A 9,809-nucleotide genomic window follows, 5' to 3' on the forward strand; every position below is an offset into this window, starting at 1 on the left:
GTGGCCAGATGACACAGGTTTGTGGGAAGATGTATTTGAATTTACTTAGTATGGTCTATAAATCCAGAATGTGCCTTCATGTTCTTTCTACTCCATATGCATGCTTTGATAATCAATAATCAAGAATAGTGTCTGCATTTATTATTTTTTCCTTTCTTTGGTCCTTTTGAGATTTTTGAGTTATGATTTTCTGATACAAGTGTTACCTTAAACAAACATGTTATTATATGATCAAATGGTTTCTCGAAATGCATATTCAGCATCATTTGTTGACGGTCAAAGGCCACACATATTTACCATCTTTTATTACTCGTTCCACTAATTAATATTGTTTAGAATTTAGATGTTGTAAAATAAATGCATCTTTCCTATATTCTAATGATAAGCATTGAAATTAAGTAATTTCTCAGAAGCAGTTTAAAGCCAAAAAAAATTGCATGGCCCCAACATCATATAAACCAACTTTGCAAATCCTGTGTATTAATGGTTACATGGGCCACAACCATGGCACAACATATGAAGATGATTAAGATTTTTATGTTTCAGATTATGATATCTTAGAAAAGCTTTTCATTACATGAATGTGAAGATTACATGAATGTTTCACTACAGCCTTGTCTTGTTTCTTCCTAATCTTCTTTTACAGCATCATTTTGAAAGAATGTCTTTTTTTCCTTATTTTAATCATACTATAAACTTACTGATATAAAGTAGACAGGAGCCATACTTTGACTGAAAACCAAAATTGACCGGATGCAAACCTGAAAACTATTGGATTAATTCAACCATCAGGCTCATCCACTTCAACAAATTGTTTGGTTTTAAACTATAGTTGAATGAAGCAGAGATATAAAGCATTGGCCCTAAAAGGACAGGTAGCAAAAACACTGAATTATCATTTTAATACAGTAGTACTTGCTAAACAATATCTAAATTTGATCTGTAGGTTTCTGTCCTTGCCACAAGAATATTTTTTGTCTATTTGAAAAAGGAAAAGTAAGGTGGATCAGAGATTAGCTAAATTAGCATGAGTAGATTGAAGATGAGACTGCTGATGCTTATAAAACTGTATACTTGTGGGTGAGTACTCTCTAGCAAGGAGGAACTAATTAAGCCAGTAGGGTTCACCAAATGAGGTCAGCAAGTAGAAATACCTTCTTTTGGATCCCTAGAAATCTATTAGCTGTTATGTCATTTCATCCAAGTTCTATCTCGGGATTGACATGCAAGGGTTCTATACTTGGTTTGCTTGTCAGTTATTGTTGGCTTGGAAGTAAAGTCAGGAACATGGGCAGCTGGACTCTTCAGTTAAGTGGATTTGGTTGCAGGAGCGGGTCAGTGGAACTAGCAGAAGATGTTGTGAGCTAGCACAACGGAAGCAGATCTAGCAGATCTAGTTGTCCTGGAAGATTCCAAAGTAGGTGCAGCGCTCTAGATAGGAGATAGTAACTATACTGTTGAGCCAGAAAATTGGTGAGCAAATTGTGATTTAAGATATGCAATATCATGGATAATCTGAGGCCAGTCATAAAGGATCATAAGAGATCTTGGCAATATTTTGGAGTGTTATTTTTCATTATAGCTAATTTTAGAAAGCCCGTCTCCACCAATGTATAGCTGATGGTATGGTTGTACTTGCTGGCATTCTATTTATTGTTTCGACTCTTTTAGGACTAATGAACACAATTCTATTTTCGTGTGATGATCTTTCTCTTTCTATGTGTGTTTGTGCATATATTTATGTATGTATGTTTCTATGTATATCATGCATGCATACATAGAAAGAGAAAGATCATCCCACGATTATCCATACTTGAATATGAATGTACTTTGATGCATGTGTACATTATATAGAAAGATGCACCATGAATCCAATTTTGGTGACTTCATGCAACATGTATTCTACATGTGCCCAATGTTGGGTATTATTGGCAACACTGGTTATTATTGGTCAACTTGAATAAGTCAGAGATTTTTTATTTGTGTCATATAGTAATTTGGATTTCCTTCAGTGAGATATTCTCAGATTTCCCAATTTGTCGGACATGCATGGGAAATTTATGGCGTCTGTTGTCCTATTATGTGCATTTTATGGGGCTAAGATATGGCGAGAACATGAGATCTTCTATGATGCTATTTTGTGTTCGATTTCAAGCTCAATGGAAATCCATTCCTTGGTTGCATTTTGTGGTTTCTGTGTTTGAGAACTGCTTCTGTAACCTGGGGTTTAGCAATGATCCTTTTTGTTGGGCAGGTTGGAATCCTGTATATTTTGCGCTTTTTTTTTTTGTCTGGGATGTCGGGGGTGATAGTTTGGTGGAATGTGCAGTGTAATGGATTTCTTGAATCTCCTTGCTGGAGTTTATAACATTTTTTTTTTAAAAATCTGGTTTCCACCCTTTGTATATGTGAAGATGGAAAACCCCATCAACCTATTTGTCAGGAGAATGACAAGGCACACTTTGCCACTGCTATCTTTGTGAATGTATGTTTGCATGGTGGGTGCGCATGCGCGCATTTTGTGCTCTTCGAGTTTGTGGTGGTGGTGGGTGGGTTTGAGAGGAAAGGGGGAGGCAGAGAGGGGCATGCAATACATTACAATTATTTAATTTGAATCTCCCTCTTAGTGCTGATAGCATGTTCTTTCAATCTGGTGTCACTGTTATTATGCTTGACATATATACCAAGTTTTACATTCTTTATCCAAGCACCAAATTTGGCATGTAAGTGGACAAAGCTTGAATTTTTACAGCTACTCTCTTGGAACTAAATGAAGATCTAGATATGCATTGTATCTTATTGGGGCTTTGCCTGAATGTCCCAAATTTCTGCATTCTTTATTTATTCATTTATTTTCACATCACAGTCTCCGTACACTATCATGTGTAGCTTATATATGTTCTTGTTCTGTTTATATATTTTAATTTGTTAGTCCCATACTGTTTCTTTTCCAAATCATGGAGATATCTATAGATTTTGAAGTTTGCGGGTAGAAACCATGAAATTGTTCAGGAATCAGTGAAAGTTATCATTCAGTAGCATTTTTAAATTTATATTCTCAGTTGAGATTGTTATTGGGGGGTCTTTCTCCTTTATTCTTGCAAAATTATGCCCTTCAGTCATTGACTTGACATATATTTATGAGAGTTGCATTACGGCAGCGGCTGGAGTGGACGTAGGTTAGTGGTACACGCGACTGTGGGTGGCAGTAGCTAATACTTAACGTAATGAGGCTTTGTAACTAGAAAGAACACTCAAGGGGGAAAATATTCTTAGGATGTGCAATTTGTGCCCTATAGCTGGAGCAAATATATTATTTTTCTTTTCTGGGTTAAAAGAAGCCCTTAGGTCTGAATTTAGCTGCATACTCTGTTTTGATGCTGTTCCATGTATACCAGATTGTTGCTGCTGGTCATCTTGCACGAAGGCAAAGATCTGGGACAAAGTCTTGGAAGTCGATTTCATTTTGATGGCTTGGGGAATTTCAATTGCAGATTATAACCCATCCATTGAAATGATATGTTTAAAAAATGTTAATTAGTTAGACATCAATGCCGATGAAGGGCATTGACTTCCAATAATGCAGGTGTTCATGTTTCACTCACTAGATTAACTTCGTTGATGCTTGAGAATGTGGAAGAAGAACGTGCAGCTACCTTATTACTGGTACATTCATATATTTGTCCTATTAACTTTGCTATATATCAGATATTGATAACCTATGCCTTTTATGGGAGATAAATATTCAGGACATATCAAGTGCATGCTTTGACTGAATACACAAGCAATCAGTAAAAACATAATATGCACTACCCTGCATTTCATGTTGAATGATACTTAGTTTACATGTCATCCAGCTAAACTGTATGGAGATCTTGTCCCTGTTCTCCACGGCTCAATGCATGAAACCTTTCTTTCCTCTTTCACCATGACAATGGAGATTAGGAAGTAGATTACCTTTCATATGTTCTGGGGTTTTGATTTTTTGGAAATCTGCTCCTCAGCACTTTCTTCGTATCTGCTGTTCAAGCTCATGCAGATTCAGACTTGTTCTGCAGCCTTTTCCTCTCCATCTGGTCTGAGGGCTTAGCTTATAATCTGTTTTATGTGGTCTGAAAGAGCGGAAAATGTCAACAAGTACTAATTATCCTTATCACCATCTTCTGGATCAGAGTTGCTTGCTTCCCACTTAGGTTAGTGGACCTACCAACAATCAATTTATGCTTGCTTCATAGAGAATTATCAACTAGTGATCCTACAAAAGGAAAGACCTCTCAAAATGCTGGTAATATGACCCGATGATATTATTTCTGGTGTGTATATATATATATATATATTTATATTGTAGTCTGGATACACCGCTTATAGGAATTTTTTTTTTTAATATACATACACTTTTAAATATTATAATTTATATAAATATCTTTTCAAAATTAATATCTGAATATATATCTTTATAAAATATTTATTTTGTATATATATATCATTCTTTTTTCTTTTCTTTTGCATACATAATCATATCATTAAATACCGTTAAAAGTTATCAGTTTTTAATTTAACTAATTGAAATATCTTTAATTGATAGGTATGCAAAAAAAAATATCTATAATTAACTGTTGAGGTAAAGGCGATTCTGGATGGTTATAAAATAGATCCAGTTTAGCAGATTTACTATACCATCTATGTAAAAGCCTCTGGTTGAAGGCTTTTGGATTCTCGAACTGAAGTAATTTAAATGACTTGCATCTATTATCTTTTTATCACTTTAGTCTTTAGTAGACCTGTTCACAGGCCTGGGCTAGGCTTTTAAGTTAACACAATTTAGGCCTAGTTCAGCACGGCCCAGCGTGATCTTTGAGACTCCTTTCCCGGTCTAAACTCGGTCCTTATTCAAGTTTCACGATGAGAGTTGGGGGTCCTGATCATTTTTACCCAATTTTTAAGAAATACTTTAAAATGCTGTTAAAATGTTAAATATGAATAACTAAATTGCTAACAGCACTTTCAATACTCAATAACTAAAATATGGTAATCTAAGTTTTTCTTATATTAAGTATACAAATCGATAATAATTGTCCATTAAGTCTACAAATACATAAAAAATGAACAAACAACATAAGAAAAACATCCCGACAATAACATATTAAGGTTCATTATATAATAAGCAGCAATTCTTGAAGCCAATCTTTATTCATCTGTAGAGAAAACATCAATGCCTATAAAAGAAAATAATTATCACATAAGTCGAATGGAAAGAAAATAGGGTTAACAATTCCAGGCTAATCCCAATTTGGGCTGAATTTTTAATAAACGGGCTTACATTTCAAGCGCTAGCCTTATCGGGCCTAAAAATTTGGCCCTAGCTCGCCCAAAAGACTTCATGCTTGAGTGAGCCTCGCTGGCCATCCAATCCATCCACAAGCCATCTTTCAGCAAGCAGCTTTGAGGCCAATGCCATAAAAATCTGTTTCCTTTTTGTTTTGTCCTATTTAATATCTTGGTATTCTTTGAGTGAATCAAAATGACTTTCACTTATATTATTATTTCTTTTTTATTTTAATGATTTTGTCACTAACTTGGACCTAAACTCAAAAACTCTCCTCTTTTAAGGGAAAATATCAAAGAAGTGAATTTATGAAAAATATATCCATCAAAATATCGATTTTGCAAGAATAAAATACATTGTTCAATTTTGCAATTTAGTACCCATTTCATGCCCTTGAATTATTTTTCCTTGCATATAAGTTTTGCAAATACTATACTTTAGTAAGTATGCTTCATATTGTCTGATAATGAAAAAATTTCATGTTGATAAAGGTTGGCCAGGAACATTGGAGGGGGATTAGAATTCCAAGGCTCACAAAACATGTTTATGTTGGTATTGGCACTAGGGGACTAAATGGAATGAAATGCAATAAGAGAGGTGGGGCTTTATAAGCATGCCAAGAGCCTTAGATTTTATATTTGGCGCATACCACTTTGGCCCAAAGAGAATTCAGCTAAAGAATAAGTTGGACGGTAAGTTTACACATGAGAGCTTTCTGTGTGATGCTAAGCATGGACAAGCCTAAGGTCCTACTTTCTTTGACAAGCAGATGGTAGACCAGGACAACAAGTGAAAATATCTTCAATCGATGGAACTGAATTTCTTTTTAAGCTTAACCATAATAAAAGGAGGGATATAATAGGTAGACAAACAATATATAGGAATATATGAAAGGACCATGCATCAAGGTTGCACTCTCCGCAGAGGAGAGAGCCTTTCAGTTCTACCTATACATTTTGATAGCAATTTTGTCTAAAATTGGATTAAAATCAGAAGCTGAGAGCTTTCAACTTGAAAGTGACACCTTTAGATAAGTCCAAACAATTTTTTTATTGAGACTTGAATAGCATTGGTGATCTGAGCTCTCAAGTGGCGAGGGGTGGATGGGTTGAATGTAATACGACACTTGGCTGAGTTAACACTTTGACTTGAAAGGGAGGAGTAAGAGGTAATCCTTCTTTGTAGCTTGAGATACTAAAAGACAATCATCTGCCAACAAAACATAGGAAACATTAGGTCCATCCTACTAACGAGCCCCTTAATAGCCTAGTGCCATGGTAAGCTATGTTAGAATTTGACGTCTCGAGATTCGATTCACATTGAGCCCACATCGAGGTTTGCGGCAAAAAATGGAGTCCAATGAGACCAAGATCATCCCAAACGGAGCTCGGATGGAGGAGATACGAGCTTTTGAAGTCGGCACGAGATCCGAGACGGTGGAGGACCGCCGGCGGGTCGGCGGAGCGCAGCCCAGATGGGGCCAACGCTTGGGGCGTGCGGCCCAGGCGCGCGGCCCAGCCCACACGCGGGCGCGCGGCCCGGGAGCCCGGTGCAGGAGCGGCCCAGGCCTGTGCGCCGGCCGGCCTAGGCCTAGGCGCCACTGGGTCTGGTTTTTCTGGTCCACCATAGATCGGGCGGTCCATCATGGACCAGGCGATCCACGGTCGGGTCTGTGGACCGTCTGGGCGTTTTTGAGATATTTTTCACGATCCACGATACTATTCCGTGGACCGGAGTGCGATCAGACGGCATGGATAGCTTCCGGTCTTGATCCGATGGTCCATGGGATTATTTGGCTTTGTTTAGGACTCCTAATCCCTTTTTAATTAATGTTTAAGCCTTTAAAAGGCTGGAAACACCTAAAATTGGTGTGGCTTTGGCTCGGTTCTTCATAGAGTCGCACGGAAACCCAGAAAATCCGAGAAGGAGAGAGAGAAAGAGCCATGTGATTGCTGAGAGAGGAGCAGGAGGCTCCTGGACAGCGAACGCCGGTCATTTCAGGGATTCAGGGAGGTCTTCCAAGAGAGAAAGCTTTTGTGAGGGAAACTTCTAGTGAGAGAGAAATTGAGTGTACGAGGGTTGAGGGTGAGATCTCCTCTTATAATTTTTTTTTTATAGTGAAATTTGCATGCTCTGTAGAGGCGAGCCCTTTTGTGGCTGATCCACGTATTTTGATTATTTTTGTTTTATTTCTTCTTTCTTCCTACTACATCGCGTGATACTGAAAAGGTCCTGGGAGGTGGTGTCTTGGCTAGACATCCACCCAATAAGTGGTATTAGAGTAAGGTGGTACAAGGATGCAGATTGTAGTGGTGGTGAGCAAGACTGAAGAGAGAGAAGATAGGAACAATCAAGATGGAGATCAACAAGTTTGATGATTAGAGCAATTTCTCCTTGTGACAGGTAAGGGTGAAGGACGTGCTTATCCAACAGGGGTTGATTGATATTTTTTTATGCGATGAGAAGCCGACCATCATGGAGGTGCGGGATTGAAAACATCTACAGATGCAGACGGTGAGTACCATCCGCATGTACTTGACGGTGAGATGGTGATCCATATGCTGAGCGAGACTTTTCCGACGGTGCTGTGGTCGAAGCTCGAGGAGTTGTACATGGTGAAGTCTCTCACTAATACTCTTTTCCTCTGGAGGCAGTTTTACCAGCTGTGGATGACTGAGAGACAGAGCATGCAAGAGCATCTAAGCCACTTCCAAAAGATTCTCACCGATCTCCTCAGCATTGGTGAGAATGTTGAGGAGAAGAGCAGGGTGCTGGTTTTGCTAGCGTCGCTTCCTCCTTCGTACGAGTCCTTGGTGACTGCTCTTCTAATGGGGAAGAGCACTATCAAGATGGACGAGGTCACTGCGACGATACTCCAGACCGAGGTTCTCAGAAGGAAGAACCCAGCTTCGAGCTCAGGTAGCGGTAGCTCAGCTTTGGTGGCTTCTGGAGGAGTAGGAGGCGGTAGACAGAGCGATAGGAGATCGCGACGAGGGCGATCCAAGTCTAGGAGGGACTTGAGCAAAGTCAGATGTTATCGGTGTGAGGAGTTGGGGCATCTAGCCACAGATTATCCTCAACTCAAAAATCGGACGGTGGCTGCTGTAGTGACGGCCGGCAGCGATTCAGATGGAGATGTTCTGGAGATATCTGATGAGGTATCTACTTCTTCTCAGTAGTGGATATTAGATTCTGCATGCATCCATTATGTATATTGCAGAGAGAAGCAGTTTGACTCTCTAGAAAATAGTGAGGGCACTGAATATCTGCTAGATGGATCAAGCTGTGCGATCAGAGGCATCGGGACAGTCAGCTGGAGGACATATGATGGTGCAGTCAGGAGATTGAGAGAGGTCCGATATATATCCGATTTCAGACGGAGTCTTATCTCACTTAGCAGACTGGATTCAAGAGGCTACAGGACGGTAGCTGGTGGAGAAATCCTGAGGGTGCTACGCGGCGATAGGATTGTGCTGGAGGGGAAGAAGGGGAGCAGAGGACATAATTATCTGGTAGGGAGCCCAGTGCGAGGTGGAGCTTCGGGAGCCAGGTGGAGCTTTGGAAGTGAGGTGGAGCTCCAGGTGGAGGTTGATCGGGCACGAGACAGGAGACTCGGGAGGATGAGGGATGACGTTGTAAGGTGAGATTCCTATTGCCGCAAGATGATGCCCCGAGCAGGTCTCAGGTTAGGAGGAGCACAGCATACAATGGAGATGGGATCGAGCAGCCTGACTCGACTTCCATTTTTGTCCATCCATGATCAGCAGGCGATTGCCCCAAGGCATGGGGGCGAGGAGATCCAGAAGCTCTTAAAGTTAAGAGGAGGTCGAATATCAAGTCGAGGTGGAGATTGTTAAGATTTGATGCCTCAAAATTTGATTTATATTGAGCCCACAGCAAGGTTCGTGGTGAAAAATGAAGTCCAATGAGATCAAGATCACCCCAAATAGAGCTTCGATGGAGGAGATACGAGCTTTTGAAGTCGACACGAGATTCGAGGTGGCGGAGGATCGTCAATGGCCGATGATGGGCTGATGGAGCGGCGATGGTGCGGCCGCAGGCGGGGCCAACACGCGGGGCGCGCGGCCTAGGCGCGTGGCCCAGCCCACGCACGGGCGTGGCCCGGGCCCAGGCACCCGATGTGAGAGTGGCCCAGGCCCGCACGCACGGGCCGGCCCAGGTCCAGGCACCGCTGGGTCTGATTTTCCCGATCCACCATGGACCGAACGGTCCACGATCGGGTCTGTGGACCACCTGATCATTTTTCAGGTGTTTCTTATGGTCCACGGCACTATTCCATAGACCGGAGCACGATCGGATGACATGGGTGGCTCTCGATCTTGATCCGACGGTTCAGGAGGTTATTTGGCTTTGTTTAGGACTCCCAATCCTCTCTAATTGATGTTTAAGCCTTTAAAAGATTAGGAACACCTGAAATAGGTGTGGCTTTGGCTCGGTTCTTCATGGAGTCACACGGAAACCC

Source organism: Elaeis guineensis, chromosome 13 (assembly GCF_000442705.2).
Source record: "Elaeis guineensis isolate ETL-2024a chromosome 13, EG11, whole genome shotgun sequence".
Lineage (NCBI taxonomy): Eukaryota > Viridiplantae > Streptophyta > Magnoliopsida > Arecales > Arecaceae > Elaeis > Elaeis guineensis.